The following is a 24,392-nucleotide window of genomic DNA, read 5'->3' on the forward strand; positions in this document are numbered from 1 at the left end:
TTCAATGGGGACTGGAGGTAGGGAACAATTAATAATGTTATTTGTTAAGATACTATGGGAATCTGATTAATAAACACTAAATTTAAAATTTGAAATATTAAAATATCATGTATATAAAGAGTTATATAAATAAAAAGGAAAGTGGTAAGTCTGATTCATAAACACTAAATTTAAAATTATTTGAAATGTTATATCATACTTATAAATAGATTATATAAATAAAATGGAAAGTGGTAAGCATTCTGGGTCATAAAGAATAATTGCAAAAGCGTAGATGTGGGAATGCTGTGGCCAATTCAGGGGACAATGAGGAAGTGAGCCTGCCCTAGAAGAGTGTATGGGATGGAAAGGTTGAGGCTATTACCATATGAACATTGAGTTCCAGTCTAATTACTAACTTCATGACCTTGGACAAGTGACAATCTCCCTAAGCCTGTTTTGTCACCTCTAATATAAGGATAATAATAACTCTTTCTCATAGAGTTGTAGTAGAGCTAAAACAAGATGAGGCACATAAAGTGTGCTTGCATGTTTCTCACAATGGTGCTAATGTTAGAGATAATGAGTGTAAAGAGACTCTTTCCCAGGCATCAATGCCCAGCTAGAGACCAAGATGTTGGAATCCTTTACCATAGCAGATGGGAACTGCTGAAGAGGAAACTGTAAATGACTGAATTGACTCTTTTTTTTTTTTTGGTCTTTTTAGGGCTGTACTTGCAGCACATGGAAGTTCCCAGGCTAGGGGTTGAATCAGAACTGTAGTCGCTGGCCTATGCCACAGCCACATCAGATCCGAGCTGCATCTGTGACCTACACCACAGCTCACGGCAACGCCAGATCCTTAACCCACTGAGCAAGGCCAGGGATCGAACCTGTGTCCTCATGGGTACCAGTGAGATTCATTTCCACTGAGCCACAATGGGAACTCCTGAATTGACTCTTTATGAAGATTAATTTGGCTATAGCATCAGAATGAATTAGTAAGTATAAATCAGAAAGGCAGGGAATCAAGCTAAAAGTTTCTGTCTGGCAAAAGTTCGGATGTAAAAAGTAAAGAGCATGGAGGAAATATAATCATCTACATTTTTCTCTCCAGGGAGGATGCTTTGGTTTTTACCTGGGGTTTTGTTCTGACTGAGCATATACACTGCTATCTCAAAGATATTTTCCCACTCGCTCAGAATCAATATCAAATTACTTTTTTTCTGCCAGTTTTGGAGTTCTTATCCTATAAAGGATTCAACTCCAGGCAGTAAAACTGAAATCAAATAAATAGAGATTTAGAACTGATTATCAGATGCTTAGTGTTCTTTTTCAAACCAGTACTCCTGGGACTGAAGAGAGGAGTGTAAAACAGAAGTGCACTTTGCCTAAACAAAACATTTCCCATGGCTTCCTAGAACAGTGTCTGTGTAGGAAATATAGCCTTGTTAACTACCCTGAAAAGGAGGTAAAAAAGAGGTCACTGGTCTGGTGAGATGAAATAATGAGGACGAACTGGCAAAGGCTCTGGATAGTTCATGACTTTAGGTGAACAGGAAGCATTAAACATATTCACCTTAAGAAGAGTGAGTCAACAACTTCCTTTTTGCTACATAGTTCAATAACACGGAGGTGGCTGTTTTAAGGAATTTTACTATCACCACGATGATTTCTTTGATATGTTCTCCAGTAGTAAGCATGCATTTTCACTAAACCACCAACAAATCATCTCCTTGGTAGCACAAATTGTCTACCTTTTGACCAAAAGCATAGATTTATCAGCTGTAAAATTGAAAAAAAGAATCATTCTGTGTATAGAGCTGGTCTCAGAAACTGAACAGAAAACAAATGGCTCATGTCACTACTCTACTGTGACACTGCCCTCAAAAATGGGATCTGATTGGGTTTTCTTGGGACTTGGACTGGATCCATGAGAGATTTTTTTTAAACATGATTTTTATTTTTTCCATTATAGTTGATTTACAGTGTTCTGTCAATTTCTACTGTACAGCACAGTCAAGCCTGGGAGTTTGGGGAGACTGTGAGAGATTGTTCATGCTTCAGTGTCTGTGCTGACACAAACCTTGACCATGGTCAAAATAAAAAAAATCACAGAAGACAGTTTTCCATCCTGAACCTGAGTCAGCTTTTATCCCACCCTCTCTTCTAGTGCCAAACTAAACCTTATTCATTTACTCTACATGTATTTCTCAAGTGTTGAATCTGAGCCAAGGATCCTGCTTAGAGCCGGAGAAATCTAGTTAGCCAAGAGATGGATTCCTACTTTCTCAGGACTGGTGTGTAGTTCCACACCATACATATGCCACAGCCTGTTCTTCATTCATTTATGTTTCCAGTCTCAAGAAGGGAATCCTATATTTTCCTCTCCTGTGATAGTAGGAACTTATCTTATTTTCCTAATATTTTCATATCTAATCCCCTAAAGCAGCGACTATTATTACCCTGAATTTCTCATTCTTATTTCATGAGTACAAACACTCTTGTAGCTCAACAAAATGTAAGGATATCTTATTTACTTAGCAACAAATAGTACTTTAATTTGGAGAGTATCCTGTTAGAATAGTTATTCTTTTAGCTATTTTTCTATTGTCAGGTGGAAAAACTCTAAGAACACTAGTTATTATTGCTCAGTAAAAAGGACTTATTTGAGACACTTTCGAATCATCAGTTATACAAACCTATTCCCTGAGTTCATTCTGTTTTATTGTGAATAAAACAACAACAACATTTTAAAATTAATATTATTGTCAATAAATGGAATAATAATAAACCATGGTGCAATACTTTAAATAGGCAGGCAGAATAGCCCACTCCGGGAAGGAAAGGACCTTGCCCTTGTGTCTGAGAGTCAGGAACGGTAATGCTGGGAAAGAATACAATATATACCTCTACCCTAGCAGAGTCCAGCCTTGCAGGAGACCTGGTACAACCTGGAACAAAGACAGCCTGTGTTCACATTACACTCTCTTGCTTGTCCCTGCTTCTGTAGGAGCTGACCTGTATCCCAGAAACTTCTGCTAGAAGACCAAAGCCTAAGACATAGCAAGCAGACAGGATTAGTAAAGACAGTGAACAAAGTATGGTATCATAAAAGGAAGCTCTCCATCCTGCACATCTTTGGGTTGCTGCACTCAAGGGGACTACCCAAGAATTCCCATCCAGTGAATTCCTGCTGCAAAACCTTTGCTGCAAAAACAGCATTTCATAACAGAGAAAAACAAACATTATGCCATACTGGATCTCTAACCTTTGCGTTCTATTGTCTGTGCTTAGTCATGACGGTTCTGTGCCCTTCCAAAAGAATGTTGCCTGTACCCTGAAATATACATGATAGCCCATTTTCAAGATTCTGCCTACCAGGCCTGACCTTTATAGATATAATACTTTTCCTCTACATAGAGATGTAAAGCTTTAGAACAGAGGATAACATTTGTCTTGTCCCAGGCTTATAGAAACATTGTGACCAGACCTACATGGATAGCAGCAAGAAAAAAGAATTCCTGCATCAAGATATTGGCAACAACTAGCTACATTCCTTTTCCTTTTGGTATAAAAAGAAGCCTGAATTCCAACTTGGGTAAGATGGTTCTTTGGGAAATGAGTCCACCATCTCCTTGGTCTGCTGGCTTTCCAAATAAAGTAGTCACTCCCTGCCCCAACACTTCATTCTAGATTTATTGGCCTATTATGTGGTGAGCAGTATGAGCTTGGACTTGGTGACAGTTTACCATACTTTGTACACTCAGAAAGGATCTCTCCCTTCTTTGCTGTCTTTTACATCAGTAGTCTATAGCAGTCTCTATAATTTTTCTGGATAAGATTTGGTCAGCTTTGAGGCTAAGAGAAGGATAGTGCTATGACGGATGGTTATGTGGAAAAGGCAAAAGGGTTTGTGTTTCCTCTGAAGACAGGGAGCTCCTGTTCTTCAGATCAAGGAGAATATCCATGATGACTCAGCAAACATTCCTAGCGATGGATGCCCTGGTTCTAGAATCCAGAGCCTCTTTTCAAGTATCCCTTCACTATTTCCTTACCAAATGAAAAAATTTACTGTGATATAATCTACTAGGGGAAGAGTACTTCCCTTTGTATCTGGTGTACACAAGCAGTGGTCACCTACCATCCAGTCCATCAGTGAAGGCTGTCAGCTCCAACTTTGAAATGCATCTGGTATCTGAACACTTCTCACGCTCACCACCTCCTCTGCTGGGACCTGGACTGAGCCACCACATCTCTTGCCTCAATTATTCCTTTATTCTCCTTACTGATCTGTCTTCACACTTGCCCCATAGAGTAAAGTGTCCCTTTCAAAGCCAGAATGATGTCATCACAGTGTAATTTTGATTGTTTCCTTCCTTCTGCTCAGCACACTCCAATGGCACCCTCCCTTCTCAGAATTAAACCAGCAGTTTATTTCATGACCTCAGATGTCTTATATGACCCAGCCGTCTTTTCCCTCTGATCTCATCTCTTACTAGTTCATACCTTTGTGGATCCACCCCAGCCACACTTGTCTTCTTGCTCCTCCTCAAACATGGTAGCACATTCCCACCCAGACCCTTCACACCCACTGTTTCCTCTGCCCAGAGGTGTCTTTCTTAGATAGCCAGTGCTAACTGACTGACTAGGCAAGAACAACTCCTCTCTCTCTCTTGCTTCCTTTTTCACTCCAGCCACTCCTTGTCGGAACTGCTGCAGCCACTGGCCTTCTTGCTGATCCTTAAACATGCTGAGCCTTTCCCTACCTCGGGGCTTTCACCTTTGAGGTTTATTTTTCCATGCCCTTCCCCAGACATTTGGTTGGGTCACTGCCTTACTTCATTCATGTCTCTGCCCAAATCTCACATTCTGAGAGGCTTACCTGACTATACCTTCTAAAAATGACCATTCCTTTTCCTTGTAACTTTCTTTTTTAAAAAATTTTTCACTTAGCTTTTATTTTTCTCCTTAGCATTTATTACCACCTAATACATATTTGTTTCTTTGTCTCTATCACCCCACTAGACTATAGCTTCCATGGAAACATGGACTCTCTTTTTTTCCTCTATCATGTCATTTATGAAATGAAAGATTAATAAATATTAGTTGACTGAGAGAGTTGACAGGTGAATGAAGAGCCCTACAAATCAGGTATAATCCACATGTTACAAATGAGAAACTAAGAATGGATAGCCAACCTAACTCTGCTGGTAATCAGTGCAGAGGAGATTCAAATCTAGATGGAAAAGCGACAAAATGGGAGGGAAGCCTGTTGAATTTCTTAGATTCTACCAAATGGAACAATAAAGCTATTCAGCTGTGAATGTGCACTATTCTTCAAAGGAAGAATGATTTGAAGGTGATTCCAAGATAACCCCCTAATTCCCATTTCAAAGGGTGGGACCACCTTCCTGGTTTTAAAAGGCCAGCCTATTCCTGAAAACTGAAAGGCCATGGCCTGTAGGGCCTCCAGGGCAGGAATTATGCCAAAGAGGATTATTGAGCCAAAAAGGGTTATTTTCAAGGTGTAAGGTATAACAGAATTAGCCGTGCTAAGTGTGAGACTTACTTGGAATCTGCTGCCCATTTTATGTTTCTCCCTTTTGAAGTGGGAATGTCCTCCTTTTGGATTGGGAATGTCTCTTATGCTTGTTCCACCAGTTTGTGTTTGAAGCACAGAACTTCTCAGGTTTCACAGGCTCACAACTGGAGAGGAATTTTGCCTCAGGTTAAATTATACCTCAGGTCTCCGTCAAACCTGATTAAGATGTTATTTAAATGAGACTCTGGACTTTAGAGTTGAAGATGGAATGAATTAAGACTTTTAGGTCTGTTGAGAATGACAGGAATGCATTTTTCATATGAGAAGGATCAGGGGTGGAATGTTATAGACTGAATATTTGCATCCCTTGAATCCCCAGTGTGGCTGTATTTGGAGATGAGGCCTCAAAGGAAATAATTAAGGTCAGGTGAGGTCATAAGGGTAGGACCCTGATCCAACAGGATTAATGTTCTCTCAAGAAGGGACATCAGAGAAATCGCTTCACTTCCCCCACCCACCTGTCTCTCAGCACACACACCAAGGAAAGGCCATGTGGGCACATAGTGAGGAGGTAGCAATCTCTAGTCCAGGTGGAGAGATTTTACCACAAACCAAACTTATTGGCACCTTGATAAAGGAATTCTAACTTTCAGAACTGCGAGAAATTAAATTTCTCTTTAATACATCCAGTCTTGTATTCTGTTTTGGCAGCCCAAGCACACTCAGACAACATGTCAACCATAACTATTACTGGGAGTATCACACAGAATTACATCTCTGAGAAGAGACCTTTGCTTTCAGTACCATCCGTAATATTGGCTTCAACCGTTCTCATACTGTGGTGGCTTTTCATGTACATTCATGTGTTTGCACAAGAATGAATAAAGGTATCGACTTATACAAAGAAAGCCCTGTTGAAAGAGCATTTCTTTTGTCATACAAAATATAAAAGTGGCTAAAACATTCAACAAATACTAAGCTTTGCACCTGGCTGCAATACCTTCTCAGAAATCTCTCTTTCCATTTGGACTCTGCCCAATCAATCCTTCTTCTTAAAGCACCTTCCAACTCATCCCCCACCCTTCATTTCCAAGGTCCACACTACCTGAGATGAATTTATCATTAGCTCTCACCTGGAGACTTGCTATGGTTTACTAATTAGCCTCCTGGACTCTCCTTGCCTCCAACCTCAGTCCAACTAATCCATCGACGGTCCTCACTGAATAGTCTTCCTGATTATTTCTCTCCTTTGCACAAAATCTTCCAATGGCTTCACATTACCAAACAGTGGGTGCCACACTTAGTATACTAGCCATTTAGAGTGTTTGTAAAAATACCTGGTATGAAGTCCTACCTCTGGAAATTTTGGATTCTGTCAAGCAAGACTATCAAGGAAATCCTGAGGTCCATACTTGGAGAAAATAATCCTAGAAGATAAAGTTTAAATTCCTTAGCATGGATATTTATGATCTTACTCCTTCTGTCCCAAAAATCATTTCTAGCCCTTTTCTCCTCCTCTACCCCATTATCATGTCTTCCAGTTATGCTGAACTACTTCAGTTCCCAGAATGTGTCTTGCTATTTCAGAATTTACGGCTTTGCTCCATTAGCCTAGAAAGCTACCCTTCTTCCAACTTGTCTGCCCAATGAACACCTTTACATCTTTCACTATGTGAAAATATTTATGGCGACTGCCATGCTCCCCAGGGAGAATTGATTGCTCTCTCCTGGCTTCATGTTATCCCTGTGGACCTCTTTCATAGCTTCTCGAACACCTAATGGCACATATGTGTCTTCTTAAGAGATTAGAAGTTCCTCGAATTCAGAGACCATGTCTTATTTTTCTCCAGAGCCAGACAGCCAGTATTGTTGCTGGCACACAGAAAGTGCTCAATAAATATATGTGTTAAAGAATGAATGAAAAAAAGTGATACAATTTAAGAAACAGGTGAATTCTTCCAAATCAGATTACAACTGGGAGTCCATTTCCTCCAGCCAATGACTAATGAAAAAAAAAAAAAAAGCTTTAGGTTCATGACACAGAAGGTCATGAGCACTGAGTCTTCAGTAATTTGGGGTCTTTCAGTGACCCTCAAACTTTAGATTTTGGGGGGTTTTCAAATGCAGGTTCTTAGGCCAGCCCTTGAGAGAGTCTAATTCTGAATGTTTATCCTGGGGGACCAGAAAGCCACATTTTATACAAGTGCTTCATGCGGTTTTCATACAGATTATTCTAAGAGCCTAACACCATGACTGTCCTAAATGTTTGTTCCTACATAGAAAAAAAGCATCCAAAGCCTGACGCAAACCTTAAATCCTACAACTCAACACCCTGGGGCCCACTAGCATTAATATAAGTATGCTCATCTATAACTTTGAAACTGAACAGGGCCCTGTGGGGCTCCTGGGCACAAGCCTTCCTATGTCCCCCATTTCTTGTTTTTAGGGAATAAGCTTTAGCCTCTTTGACCTTCCCTGAGTTCCAAATGTTCAAACAATTGCTAATCAGGGAAGGGAAGGGTTGCAGAGACCAGAGAGGAGAGTCAAAAAGCAAGAGTGCTGTCTTGGGGCAGTGTCCTGGCTCCTCTTCAAGGAATATATGCATAACAATATCTTTGAGTTTTTCTGCAGAATTGAAACCTCCAAGTGAAAACCAGAGAGGAGAACCACCAGAACCAGTCCTGGGGACACTAAACCCTAATTAAAGAATGAAAACTTGCATCTACCCTGATCCTTATCTGTGGCCCTATATTCCACTCCTAAACTATAAAACCACTTTCTATTCTCTCCCAAAGGAGGGCACAGTCTTTAGGAAATTAGTCTGCCGTGGCCTCTTTGCCTGGCAAAGCAATAATGCTACTTTTTTCTCCTTCACCCAAAACTCTGTCCTCACATTTCTATTCGGCACCTGTGGACAGAGGCTGAGTTAGGGCAACAACTTGAACACGTTCTCTTTAATCACTGATGAGAGGTTGTAAGTACAATTCAGAATTGTCAAGCTCTGGTTGGTAAGAAAGCACTGTTGTTAAGATACGACTGTCAACCTGTTAAGCATGGCAGGTGAAGTTGTAAACTTCTTGAATAGTTAATTGCCTGAGCCAGTGCTCTGCTCAAGCAGCCTCTAGTCTGCACACACTCAGGTGTGTGGGCTCTCCCAGTTTCCCTCTGTCCTGCAGGAGAGAGGGACTCCAGGAAGCTTGGGGCCAAGCCTGAGACACTGTGCCTTCTGCAAAGGTTGGAACTTTGTCATCACCTCTTCCCTACTCCTGGAACTATTCCTCATTGACTTTGGGACTGAGAAATCTCAAGCAAACAGAATTGCTGGGAAGATTTCTCTGTTCTACTGCTAGTCATAATAGGAAACTGCATGAGGGTTGGCCCCTCCCAACATTACCCCAGCCCTTCCGCTACTAGGCTTAGCATAAAAACTAATCTTATCAAAACAGGCAGACCTTCAGGGAGGTAACACTTGTAGGAAGGGAGGTAACCCTTGTAGGAGGGGAGGTGAGGTGAAGTGAGGTGAAGTGTCTGTGAGTTCCCAACTCTGCCGCAATACCTGGTTAGCTTCCTACACACATTGGTCCTTGCCTGGGTGAATAGTACATAATAAGAAGGCAGCACCAGGGAAAGGGGTAAAAAAATGTATATTAATGAAGGGATTCATGATATTTTTTGGGTCCTTCACATCAAAATGAATAATACTAGGAGTTTCCATTGTGGCTCAGTGGTTAAGAACGCGACTAGTATCCATGAGGATGTGGGTTCCATCTCTGGTCTCTCTCAGTGGGTTAAAGGATCCGGCATTGCCATGAGCTGTGGTGTAGGTGGCATATGCAGCTCCAATTTGATCCCTAGCCTGGGATCTTTCCTTTTGCTGTAGGTGTGGCCCTAAAAAGAAAAAACAAAGAAAACACACACACACACATACCCTGAGTAGTACTAATTTAGAAAAACATGATAGGTAAGCATCTAGGTTCCACCAGAGACAAGAAGGAGAATTCAGGGCTGGTTTTATAAAAGGAAAAACACCAACCATCATTACTTGGTATTTTTAGAACATGCTCTGTCCATCTTCATACAGATTTAGCCAGCAAATAATATCTAACAACAGTAGCTACTCCATTTTATGTGCAAAGTACTCAATGGAGCAAACACATTACATTTATTGTTGTAATTTTCACAGAAATCCAGAAATGCAGATGCCTCTATTTCCATTTTATAGCTGAGGAAATGGACATTCGCAGAGGAATAGCTTGCTTAATCTACTAGAGCTAAAGCTAGCACGTGCCTATCCAAGAGAGAGTAAGTGATATTTGTTTGAAAATCAATAATACAAGCAGCTTGGGGAATTTGTTCATAGGCATGTTCTCAAATAAAGAAAAAGCCGTAGGAGTGTCATAGGTCAAAATGTCAAATCCAAAAGAAGAAAAAGAACAGCAGTCAGGGTGGTCAGAGAATGTTTCATTGGGCTGAGTGGGCAGAAAATAGTCTGAGAAAAAGAGTAAGATCCTTGAAATGGATGATGAGGGCAAAGCAGAGGCAGGATTTTGGGGTACATGGAGTTGTTCAGTCTGGTAGATAGAGTTTGTATTTGGCATCATGGAGAGTTAGCCAACAGAATCTGTGTTTTTCCTTCCAGACAACTGCAAGTCTTTAAAGATGGTGGTCAACTTCATACAACTGGATACAGAATGAATTAAGTGAAGGCATCTATTTAAAGATAATTTTAGTGGTGGAGGATGAATTTCATGGGCAGCAAAAGGAGAGAAAAGGATGGGGTGGGGCAGGGGCAAAACTAAGAAAGAACTGCCTGGATTTGCTCTCAGAATTAACAAAGACCTGTTTTTGAATCCTGTTTCTACTATCCACATGGACAGGAATAAAAAGAATAGCCAACATTTAGTGAATACCTATAATATGCCAGGCACTATGCTAGTCATTCATTTTATTACACAGGTATGTTAGTGAATACCTATTATATGCCAGGCACTGTGCTAGTCATTTATTCATTACACAGGTATGTTCTGAGTATTTTCTACATGTCATGCATCATTTTAGGGTCTGTAGATATTACTACACAAGACAGAAAACAGCCTGTGCTGTCTCTAATTCTATGAGACAAAAACTACCACTGTCATTGTTTTGCAATGAAAAGATCAAAGTTTTGAGAGGCTAAGTAACTACCAAAGGTCACATAAAAGATAAGTGGCAGATCCATGAGCCTCTGGATTCTAAAATCTATGCATGACACCACCAGACTGTTAGAGCTGGGTGCACTTAACCTTTCCTGAGCTGCAGTGGTTTCTTCTGTAAAATGGGGATATAGAAACTTCTCTTAATATATGGTACTTTTATTAGTTGATTTATTTATTCATTCATTATTGGTGTCTAGTTAGTTTAGAGAACCTCAAAGAGATTCCCAACCCTCCCTTAAATAAGGCTGGCACAACTCTAGGGATATTAGAGAGTGACAGGGCCCTCCTCACATTAAGGATGAGCCCACTCCCTGTATTTTGGCAAAGGCCACTTTTGTAAGAAGCAAAAACGAACAAAGCAGGTATATGCTTTCTCTTCAACCCAAGTTCTGAAGCCTTCTTGATTTTCCCAGGAGTACAAGGCAAAGAATTATCACTGCCTACATTTGTTTTATCCTGCAATTCTAAAAATAAGGCCATGGACACAGGGACATCATTACTATAATTATGGTTTTGGAGAGCTTGGCAAGAAGCCACTTTTCTTAGCCTAGACTCAAAGAAGACAGGCAAGGGCTCCACAACTTGGTTAAGTATGTTGAAGTCAGCATCCTGTGGGGGTAATACCACTTTCTTACATTATATTTGTGAGAAGGTGGCCTTCTCACAGGGAGGGGCCAGGAAGTGGCACACAATCCCTGCAGTTGAGTCTTGCCACTAGGCTACTTCCCAGAAGAAGGGAAATGCATAGAAAAGAAAGTCAAGTTAATTGTGTCACCTTGCAGGGAATACCATTCATAGGCTAGGTATGGAGACAGCTATTCACATTGAAGCCATTTCCCTTTATTTTCACACACAAGAGATGGAGGAGGTCTTGGATGTGAAAGTGGCCTCTGTCTGAGCAATGTCCATCACTCAACAAGATGGCTGAAGATACCTGTCCCAAGTAAGGTCAAGTGTAGAGCACAAGGACTTGGGGATTAGACATCACTTCATGTAATTTAAACAATTATTTAATTCACATTGATTAAGCAATTTTTTAAATTGTATTGGCTAGGTTCTTGAGATTCAAGGACAGATTCACATATGGCAAATGAATGTGTTGCCTATTTCCTGATACTAGTAGAGAGGAGGCCTTGGCTTCTTACTTAATAACTGTGACCCCTACTGTATCATCTATAAAATGTGGGCAATAATACTTCACAGCATTAAGGTTAAGGGATTAAATTAGATAATCTATATATGTCAACAAACCTAGTGACTTGCAGACAGTAAATATTTGGTAAATGTTACCTGCTATTAGCAGTCATTGCGAGATGCTACGATAGAAGGATGGGCAATAGTGACATGCATGCCACCCTCTAGGGGTTTAAAGTCTGTCTCATGTGCTAATTTTCCAGAGAAACTGTGACAGAGGAACCCAAGGGTTATAGTCATCACCCAAGGGAACAGTGCTCAACCTATGCGGGAAAGCCAAAAAAAACTTTCATTAAGTAGACAGATTTGGCAGTGACAGTGCTATGCAAAAAAGGGGATTTTGGGCAGGCAGGTCATTGTGCTAAACGGTAGTATGCAACAGCCAGGACTGTCTAGACATGTACTGAGAGGTAGGCATGCCCGGGATGAAAAGAAAGCTGGAGGTCAAATTTCATGCCATGTGTACTTCAATAAATATTAAGTGACTGCCACGTGCCAGGCACTGTGTAAAGTACTGTAAGAGAACAAAGAAGAAAAGGTCTTTGCTTCAAAAGCTGCCTACAAATAACCCCTGCCCATGGCAGTGGGGCATTAGTACCGTGGTGGAGGAGTAAACAGTGCAGTGGCCATGTTCCTGCCCCAGACTGAACCCCAGCAAGCTAATCTTCTTTGGGGCTCAGCTTCCTTATCTATGAGCCAAGGATGTTCATTCTTCCTGCCTAGCTCACCTGAGAATGGAATGAGAGCTGAGGATATTGGGAGGAGGCAAGGCTGGGAAGACAACCCGGGGAACTGGTAAAGCACCAATGAAATAAAAGATTCAGAGAAAAGGATGATGGTAGTGACATCAACGGTGCTAAAGATGACGTTTGTGTTGACCATAATGCTGGAGGAGATGGTGGTAAAGATGATGAAAACAGTAAGGATCACCGCGACGGTTCATCATGATTCATTCGATCATTGAACAAATATATGCTAAAAGCCGACTCTATCAGGCACTGTTCTACCATTATGTGTATATTAATAGACAAAACAAAGTACTTGCCTTATTTTTTTTATTGGGAGGAATACTAGAAGCATATGAGTAGTCATTTAATTATTAGAGCTTAGGATAGTAAGAAAAAAAAATAGTGATGGAATAGAAAATGAGAAAATGACGAGAGGACGTGATGTTAATAGTGAGGATGGGACCGGTAATGCTCGAAATCTAGCAAAATTAAAAAAAACAAAAAAACAAAACCTGTGGAAGATTTTCAATTAGTCAGGCAGGCTCCCATGGACCCTTCTTCATTTTTATGCTCAGGTTCAATCATTGTCACTCTAGAAGGTACACGGTGGCATACATGTGGTGCCCTGTCATTTGTGTGGGCTCTGAGTTGGGTGACCAGGGGCTGACATGCAGAAGAAAAGACCTTATGGAGGAGATTTCCCTAAGCCTATCCTGAGCCCAAATGGCTAAACAGTCTAGGCAAACAAAGACCTTGTTTCTTTCACATAAAACATGTTTCTGAAGCTAGACTTCCCTGCCTCCAAGAGTGGTTTCTGTGTAAGTTTCAGGAGTCTGGCACTTACTGCAGGTTGGCAACATCAATCTTCCCCTTAAGAAATAATAACATTGTCATAATTGTCTTTGGCTTTAAGCTTAAATTATTGTCCTGAGGGAAACGAAGTTGAAGGTAGGTGGAGAAAGGCTATTAAGAAAGGCTGGGTTCTTTCTGCACAAAGAGCATATAATGACTCTACTCGCCCTGACTTTGGCACCAAGGATCTGAATAAGCTTGGGCAAACCCTGAAGTAAATACCTGAACATCATGAAAGAGAACAGAGAAGCAGAGGGTCTACAGGGATGCCTGGATACAATGAGCACATTCTGTAACATTGTAACAGTTGGTACATTTCCAAGAAAAGGCCCCATTGAACTCTGGAAGTTCCCCAAAAGCAGGAGCCATATTTTATTCACAGTTATATTCCTTGCCGCTTCGTCCTATACCTGGCAAAATAAATCTCCAAACACTCAGTTCTTTGAATGTGGGACAAAATGAAAGACAGAATGGATAAGCAAGTGAAAGAATAAGAGAAACTGGTGTGGAGCAGAAGGGCAAGTGACAGACAAATGTGGAATCCAATCCAGGAATCCTCTTTACCAACTGGAAGACCTTGAGCTACATTTTCCTCATCAGGAAAATGAGGATAATTATCATATCTACCTAAGAGCACTATTGTGAGGATTATGAAATAACAAATGGCATATAAGTTTCCTAAAGCAGTGACTGGAATGTGCTCAGCTAATTGTCAGTATTAGTTATGCTTATGGATCATTGTTAGGAAAGCAGTATTTTTCAGAACTAGAAGAAGAATGAATGATGTAGACATGTTTTAGTAAAATGACTAATCATGTCATCAACACATAAAGGCTTTTATCTATTCATACTGTGTGTCAGTCTCACCCTCTCTGAAATATAAGGTACATAAAGTTATTGATCACTTAATATATTTAAGGTGTTAGGTGATATGGGAGGACAGAAAGAATTACAAAATGTGGGCTCTTTCCTTAAGTAGTTTATTATTTAGAGAGGTAGAGACATATAAAAAACAAAACAGAACTGTGACACTAAGCAGTCTAAATTAAATATAATTAGGGGATCCAAAAATGTAAGGACTACTCAGGGGTAAAGTAGTTGGAGACACTGGAGAAAGTACAGCTAGGAAATCCCACCTTCAAAGAGGCAGAGGTTCTTAAACTGGATGATGGGTACACAAAGCAATGAAAATGAATAAGAAACATTTCAACCTAAAAAAAAAAACCTTAGATATTCTAAACTATCATTCTAAATAAGATTTAGATCACAGAGGAAATGAACACTGCAGTTATAGACTTCCAAAACAGTTACCATAAAAACATTACATATCAAATTTATGAAATGTGGTCAAAGCTGCATTCAAAGGAAATTACACTGTCATAAATGCTTTCATTTTTTAGATGCCAAAAAATAAATATAAAGGAAATAATCATTAAAATCAAGAAGTTAGGAAATTAAAATGTACTTAAGTAGGAGAAGAATGACAAAATAAAAGCAGAAATGAATGAATTATAAAGCAAAGAAACATTATTAATAAACCAGAAGTGTTTCTATAAAACACTCACATGTCTGGAAATGTGTATGTCTTGAGGAAAAAAGAATAAGAGATCATGTGTGTGTGTTGGTAGGGGGCTGTTTTGGGGGTGTGTGTGAGGAGGCTATCTTCTGTTAGAAATGAATGAGTCCGTAACATGAGAAAAGAGAAAATTTTAAATTATTTTTATTTTTTAATTTTTTTTCTTCTTACAGCCGTACCTGCAGCATATGGAAGTTCCTGGGGTAGGTGCTGAATTAGAGCTATAGCTGCAGACCGATATCAAAACATGGGACCTGAGCCAAATCTGTGACCTATGCCACAGCCTATGGCAATGCTGGATCCTTAACCCACAGAGTGAGGCCAAGGATCAAAGTCACATCCTCCTAGAGACTATGTTGGGTTCTTAACCTGTTAAGCCATAGTGAAAACTCCTTAAATTATTTTTAAATGGCCTTAAAATATTTGAATAAAATTGATAAGATTTGTAGAAGATACAAATGATCAAAATTTACTTAAGAATTACAAAAGCTTGGATGCCTAATAAAGGATGCCTTCTTCTCCCTCTTCTCAATGTCAAAAAAACAATTTTTATCTTGTGTAATGGACCTACATGAATTTTATATGAATCCTTCAAGGAATAGATTATACCCATGTTGTTTTAACTCTTCCACAAAAAGAGAAAGATTCCCATTTTTTTAAAGCTAGTATAACCCTGATAACCAGTCTGATAAATATAACACAAAAAAGGAAACAAACTATTTCTGTTGCTGTTTTATCCAGTAACAGAGGTGTTCTTATCCACTGTCCTGGATTCTGATCAATCAGATTAGCCCACAGTAGCTTCTGGGAAGAGTAAGGTAATGGATGGATATAAAAGCAAAAAGAAAGAAGATTTTTGTTGTGGGAAGGAGGGTTTAGACTCACTTCCTTTTACCCATCTTTATCTAATTGGAAAACTCTGAAAATCTACTGGAATTAGCAAAAAGAATTTAATAAACTGACTAGTAACAAACAAAACAATTATCTTTCTATATAACAAGTGAAACAACGCCATTCGTAGCAACATGCATGAAACTAGAGTTTATCATACTAAGTGAAGTAAGTCAGACAGAGAAAAAAAGTATCTGACACCTATGAGTAGAATCTTAAAAAAATGACACAAATGAACTTATTTACAAAATAAAATCAGACTCACGGACATAGAAAAAAACCTATGGTTACCAAAGGGAAAGGGGGGGAAGGTATAAATTAGGAGCTTGGGATTAAGTGATACACAGTATTATACATAAAATAGATAAACAACAAGGTCATACTATATAGCATATAGCACAGGGTATGCATTGTAACAACCTAGAATGGAAAAGAACTAGAAAAATGTGTGTGTGTATATAATGTATATATGTATACATTGTATATATATTAACATGTTTTATACATATCACTTTGCTGTATACCAGAAACTAACACAACACTATAAGTCAACTGTACATCAATTTAAAAAATACATGTGTATATATGCGTGTGTTTAATATAATGAAAAATTTGCCCAATAAAAATACAAAACATCTTAGAATAAATTTAATAAGAATACTTGGAACCTATATGAAGCAGACTATAAATCTTTTCTTAGGGTCATAAAAGGAGGTTTTAATACATTGAAAATTATGCCCTGGTTCCTTGGTAAGAAGACTGAATATTACTATGTCAAAAACACATAAATTAATTTATAAATTTTAATGCATATCAAACAAAATCCCAACATAGTTATTTCTGAACTATAAAAATGATTATGAAGTTCATTTAGAAAAAGACAAATAGATTAAAATAGCCAAGAAAAATTTGGTAAAGAAAGATGACAAGTTGGTACTTATATATTTATTTTAATATACCAGTGTTAAATTTTACAATGTTAGTATTTAAATATATTTTAATGCTAGAATGAGTTCTTAAAGCTTAAAAAGATATTAATTAAGGTGATAATTATGGTTGCCTCTAGGTAGGGGTCACTGTTTGCTTTTTTTTTTTTTTTTTTTTAGGGCAGTACCTGTAGCATATGAAGGTTCCCAGGCTATGGGTTGAATCAGAGCTGCAGCTGCAGGCCTACACCACAGCAAGGCAGGATCCAAGCCACGTCTGGGAACTACACCCCAGCTAACCACAACAGTGGATCTTTAATCCACTGAGCAAAGCCAGGGATGGAACCTGCATTCTCTTGGATACTAGTCAGATTCGTTCCTGCTGAGCCACGATGGGAACTCTTCCTTTTATTTTCTTCTCTGTAATTTCTCCATATTTTCTAAATTTTCACTTGTGGGTATGTATTACTCTTATTATGAGAATAAAAAGTGTTTTATTTTTAAAGGATCTATAGAATTCAGATAGAGAAAGGAAACCCATCTGGCTTGTGGCAACTCTATGAAGAAACAGATAGGATATATCTGCTCCATGAGATTACATGACATTTACACTCTTAATTTGAAAGTGTTTTATGTTTTTCCTTTTTTAATGTTTCTTGTATTTTTAAAATTCCTCCTTTCAAAGCTACATGAGGGATGGGGATTTTTTTTTTTTCCTGTTTCAATTCACTGCTCTATTTCTAGCATCTATAACAGTGTTGGGCCCATATTATGTACTCAATAAATGTTTGATGAATATTAAATGAATATACATTAGGTGTGGTCGGTTTCTTAGTTTGGATTCCCCCCACCCCCAAACCAGAGTCTGAGACAAAGATTTGGATAAGGCAGTTTAAATGGGAGCTAAGCTCCAAAAGTAAGAGTGAGGAAGTAGGTAAGTAAAAGAGAAAAGCAAGGTCAATCTAAGTACACCTGCATTATCTGAAGTACACCTGACAGTAACAAAAGCCCAATTCCTCTGGTATCCACTAGGAAGCATACAGAAATTGACACGTGAAGGATGAGAGGCCAAGGGATTTGTTTACTGGCTTCCATCCCCATTGACTGAGGTTTGCCCTGAGGGTATTGATTTCTCTTCACTATAAACAGGTAAGGTTGAAATATCTCAGGGAAAAAAAAGAAAAAGAAAAAAAGACACAGTCACCAAGAGGACAGACTTTATTCCTAGGAACTGTTCATCACAGCAGAGGCTAACATCAGAAGTGATCAAGGCAGGGGTGTGCTTGAGGTACCAGAGGTATCTCCCATATCTGATGAAGGATATAATGATGCCATATTGAAAAGACCTTGAGTCTCAGGTGAGGCAAGTTGGCCTTTACTCTAAAACATACTCATGCTAGTACCACTCAGAGAACCACAAGGAGAGAAAAGCCAGAGTAGCCAGGAGCACTAATGCTTTCCTTTACCACCAAATGGTTAACTACCACTGTGGGTGGAGAGATGATATGCTCTAATCTTTTTTTTTTTTTTTGTCTTTTTGTCTTTTAAGGGCTGCACCCGCAGCACATAGAGGTTCCCAGGCTAGGGGTCCAATTGGAGCTGTAGCCGCTGACTTACACCAGAGCCACAGCAACGCTGGACCTGAGCTGCATCTGTGACCTATACCACAGCTCACTACAAAGCCAGATCCTTAACCCACTGAGTAACGCCAGGGATCGAACCCCTGTCCTAACGGATGCTAGTCGGGTTTGTTTATTGCTGAGCCATGATGGGAACTCCTATGCTCTAATCTTGAATTGTGGGGTTAAACAGCCACATTACAAGATTCATATCCTGAATTAGAAGGTGGCTGCGTTTGCCGTGGTTAGACTCTGAAGGACAGAGAATTGCCCCTTGAGGTCCTTGTTCCTTATGGCTATTTCCTCCACTCCTTCTACTCATTGACCTTGGCCCCTAACAGTGACATCCCATTCTCTTGATAAACCTGAAGTGCCCAACCAAAGGCTGCAAATCTGTATTTCTCTCTCTTCTTTTAAACATTTTTTGTCCAACTATCCCCAAAGCAGACTAAACTTATTGATTCCTCTTGTTAAAGCTCTTAAAACTCTTATTTACCTTTCTCCGTTTAAATGATAATGTTCTCCTAGAGCCTTCTTGTGCCATTTTGAACAAAAGCTTAAGCTAACCATGCTCAGGTTGATTCTGCTGCAAAATTTTTAATACAATCAATTGGATCAGGATTGAATTTCTGCTGAGCAGCCTTGGGTACTCGGATGAGAATAAAGACTTTCAAAGACGCTTTGATGGTTCACATTGCTGAAGGCCCATGGCTGGTCCGCTGAGTGAGTCTTGCTGTCTCTTGCCTGCTCTCATCAAAGAAACCCTTTATAATCTGGCTTCTCCATTCTATCCTGATCTTACTAAAGACAATTATCTTCAGTGATGCCTCTGGAGAATTTATAACATGCATGAGAAAATCCATTCTTAGAACCTGAAAATCAGGAAGAATTCAAAGGTTCCAAATAATCAATGATGAGTAATTTTTTATTGGTATAAAGAGGCATCTGAAGGACAGGGAAATTCTAAAATTACTCCTCTTAAGAACTCCTTAGATAAGGCTAAAACATGTATTATGTAAAATTCTAGGAGTTACCATCATGGATCAGTGGAAATGAATCTGACTAGTATCTATGAGGATGCAGGTTCAATCCCTGACCTTGCTCAGTGGGTTAAGGATCTGGCATTGCTGTGAGCTGTAGTGTAGTTTGCAGACACAGCTTGGATCTGGTGTTGCTGTGGTTGTGGCATAGGCCAGCAGCTACAACGCAGATTTGACCCCTAGACTGGGAACCTTCATATGCCACTGGTGTGGCCCTAAAAAAAAAAAACAAAAAATAATCTAAGCATAAATTCCCCTCTTCCCTGTGCCCAACTCTAAACTGGCCTCCTTCCTGTTGCCCTAAACATCAATCACCTCCACCCTCTTGATCTGTTAACAATTCTTCCTCCTGAACCTTCACCAGACCCTTTCCACTTTCTTTCATATCCTTCTCACTGGATGATATGTGTTCATAATGTCTTACAGTGTAGATGGAGATGGAGATTAGCATTTTTGCTCTTATAGCTTTTAACTTGATCTAATCAAGATCAGATTTGAATAGTCTAGTAAAGAGTTACCCAAACTCTAGACAGAAAACTTTGCAATGAAGAATTTGGAATTGTCCTATGATCTTAAAATCCTGGACTCCCTGATAACTATCAATTGGCTATCTTGTGAGACCTAAAAATATTGAAACCTGGTTAGAAATTGCAAAATGTATTCATCATAGAATAATTAGCTATTCCTTAGGTCCTTCCTGCTAAAACTGACTAGTTAGCAATACAGCCTTATAACAGAAATGAATACATTAATTCCTAATTTCCAATATTGCTTCAAGATTATCTGCAAGGAATACTATATTTTTTATAGGGACAAAGATACTCCAACTGCCTTATCTACCTTCTTTGCTGATGTTTTTAAAGAAGTGGCATGTCTAGGTAGAAAACGGAGACAGAAAGTCTGCCCACCTCCTAAATTCACAGGGCTTGCTGGGTACTTTGCTGATACTTTGACTCAGAAAAAAAAAGAAAAATTACAGACCAAAATAATAGCTCCTCATATGAAGCAATTAGGTAAATCCAAGAATAATGCCTCCTCTGTGTCTGATAAAGACCAAGACATTGGCCAATACAGTAAGAAAAGGAGATACTGGAAGAATAATTCCCACCTTAGTTTGAAGGATGACATCTCAAAACTTTGACAGAAAGACAGCTGTGTGAAAAAGTTGCCTTTCAACTCTTAACATGGAAGGGGAAATTTTCAATGCATTTTCAAATGTGGAAGTTTCTATTTCTGGCTGATTCTAAGCTACACACTTTACCCTAAACCTTTCCACCTTTCAATCATTTCTTACTCAGAATAACAAAACATTTCCAATAGTTAGAATCTCAGACACCCCTTAGATTACCTTTGGGTCAGCCTCTCTTGTCCCTCTGGGTTCTTTTGCAAATTGGCCCACTTTACTAGTTAGTGATCCTGCTCCAGTGAATTAGTTGGAATGAGATCTATTTTCTAAATGAGGTGCCACTATTAACTATGGACTGACGGCCTCTTTCTGGAACATCCAGAAGAAGGATTACCAGCCCATAATTTAATGATTACACACTAAAAACATCTCAGACCTGAAGTCTTCCCCTGAACGCTATGGGTCAAAGACAAATCAGATGTGGGACATGTTAAGGGGGCTGAATACTTAAATTCTAAACCCAGCAATGCTCTTACCAAAACTGCCCCAAGACCCACACAGAAGGGAGGATACTGAAGGACTTCAGGCCATCATATATGCATATGACTCATTATCCCCTGTACCTGCCCCTTTAATGTCTCTGCTTACCTGCCTAAATGACAGATGCACATGGGCATGGCTCTGTTTAGGATTTCAGGATCATTAATAAGAATATGCCTCTTCACCTTCCTGCAACCCCAAACCCTAATACCACCGTGTTCTCAATCCTCAAGATAGCTGCGTATTTTACGTTGGTATAACTATGCTCTCTGTGTTCTTACCCTTGCACAGAGACTCACAGTATCTATGTGCATTTACTTGGGGTAATCAATAATATATAATATAAACACTTTGCCCCAATGGTTTACAAAGTACCCTCTTACTTCTTAAAAGAATTTAACCATAGATTCAGAAGTATCTAAATCAGCCAGAACTCTGTTCTTTTTTTTTTTTTTTTCATTTTGGTTTTTAGGGCTACACTTTCGGCATATGGGAGTTCCCAGGCTAGGGGTCAAATTGGAGGTGCAGCTGCTGGCCTATGCCACAACCACACTGTGGGGACCAAGCTGTGGGATCCGAGCCACATCTGTGACCTACACCACAGCTCACAGTAATGCTGGATCCTTAACCCATTGAGCAAGGTCATGGATCCAACCGACCTCCTCAAGGATATTAGTGGGGTTTGTAACCTGCTGAGCTACAATGGGAACTCCTAGGACTCTGTTCTTAAATAATATGTGTATGATCTGTTACACCTCCAAAGAAAAAGTTTTGTGGAATTGATTCCCTTCATCTGCAGGCAGTGTCAGCATTAGAGAGAAAGTCTCTAAGGATTATTTCCAATTTTATCATATCAAAGTACATTATCTAGGCTATGATATAACACAAAATGGAAAGGCTTTTTCCTCTCAAAGGCTGTAAGCTATCTATGACTTTCATGGGCCAATTATCAGCAGACAACTTCGCTGCCATGTACTAAATAGACATCTGATTTGTAACGTTCCCGAATTATCTTCTTTCTATGTGATCCAAAGAAAGTTGATGCACATGAGCCCTTGCTCTGAAAAAATCAGGAGAAACAGTCTTCTGTAACACAAAGGATTCCTTTGAAAGCCTGCTAAGCTTTTTACTATTAACCCACTCCATTTGTATATTTGTATATTAAAGATCAAGCCTTTTTTTGTATATTAAAGATCAAGACTAACTTTGGGGTATATACACCAGAATACAATAGACATCAATGATCTATATCACTTATTAGAGCCTCTCACTTTACCAGCTCTTCCACCCACCTCTGTTATTTGTGTGCAGTGGCAGCAGCTACAAACATAACCAAGGCTTCTCCTGACTTTGGAGCTGCGCTTAGCCTCATGATCCCTCATATTGTTCAGACCTGACTCTTAACTGAAAATACCCAGACTTTACTGCCTCTAGAATGACCTCCTATATAAAAAAAACATTTTCCCATCCACGCATATTTCTACCCATCATTGCAACACCCTAACCCCTATCACCCTTCTTCCACTCTCAAAGGAGAGAAAAATCTCATGACTGCTGTGCTTGTGTTCAGTTTTTCTTGCCTTTCCCTGACCTCCTTGAAACCCATTTAGAAAACCAAGATTCAGAAGTTTGTAAATGACCTTTTTTAAGAACTCAAGAAGGAAGCTAAAAAGATCGATATGCAATCACAACCCATTCAGTCTTGCTTGAATCTGTTCTTTTCCCAGAAACTGATTTTAAACAAGTTGATGAACTTACAGCTGTTACTAGGGCCTGCCAGTTAACTAAAGGCAAGAAAGTATCTTTCCTTACAGATAAAAGATATGTTTGCAGGAGTTCCCCACGTGGGCTCAGTGGCAACAAACCTGACTAGTATCCATGAGGATGAGAATTCAATCTCTGGCCTAGAGGGTGAGTTAAGGATTTGGTGTTGCCATAGCAGAGGTGTAGGTAGGTTGCAGATGCGGCTCAGAACCTAGCTCTGATTTGACCCCTAGCCTGGGAACTTCAAAATGCCATGCCACGGATGCAGCCCTTAAAAAAAAAGAGAGAGAGAGGTGCTTTCAGATAGAAGATATGTTTTGGGGATGATTAATAATTTAGGTTTAAGCAACATGGCTTAACTTCCCCTGTGTATGATTATGAATATCTTCATGCAAATGTCTGTTTTCTGGTTGTTCAAGAGCCTGTCCTTACTGTAAAGCAACAGTTTCTCATTTAGTGAATATTCACATATTGATTTTGTGGTGAGGTACCTATTTCCATGAAACAGTAATTAAAGAATTTGCAAGGCTCTGCTCATCACACAGAAGTTTTATTGCCTCTATTTCCCCGGGAAAAATAGAAAGAATGAATAGTAAGTTAAACTGAATCTTGCAGTAACTTAAGTTCTTAACATTACAGAAACTTAAAGACCTTGACTTGGGCTTTCATGGGTGTTAGATCTACTCTAAACAGGAATTCACAGACTATTCCTATATGAGCTGGTCAATGGATAGATCATATATCTCAGCAGATCAGGTCTTATCCTTGACTTTGTTCTTTCATGAAGTCAAAATGACCACATACTATAAAAGATTTAATGCAGTTTATCCAAGCCTATTCACAACAGGTCCAGGTAGCTTTTCTCAATTCTAAACCTTAAGAACCCTTGCCTGACTTTCAGCCTGGAGACCATGTGTACTTAAAATGATACTAAAATAAAATTTCTCATGAACTTCTTTGGAAGAAAACTTATCAGGTACTGTTAATCACAGGTACTGCAATAAAATTCCAGAGAACTGACTTTCAGATTATTATCTCCCATTTTAAAAGGTATCCTATATCTACTTCCTGGACTTTCAAACAATTGGCAGATTCTTCAGAAACATGCTATCATGAAGGAAGCAGCCTTCCCAAGATGAAGAAGTAGGCTGCTGTGGGTTTAACTATTAGTTGGGTTCTCCAGCAAACAGAACCAATAGGCTATGCATAGGAGATTGATTATGGAGACTAAGTTCCATGATACACTGTCTGCAGTGAAAGATGGTGGAACTCTCACCATCAGTCTGAGTCCAAAGGCCTGAGAACAAGAAGAGCTGATGGTATAAGCTCTAATGCCAGTTTGAAAGCCTGAGAACCAGTAGGTCTGATGTCTGAGGGGAGGAGAAGATGATGTCCCAGTTCACGTAAAGAAAGTAAA

Source organism: Phacochoerus africanus, chromosome 15 (assembly GCF_016906955.1).
Source record: "Phacochoerus africanus isolate WHEZ1 chromosome 15, ROS_Pafr_v1, whole genome shotgun sequence".
In the NCBI taxonomy this organism is placed as follows: Eukaryota; Metazoa; Chordata; class Mammalia; order Artiodactyla; family Suidae; genus Phacochoerus; species Phacochoerus africanus.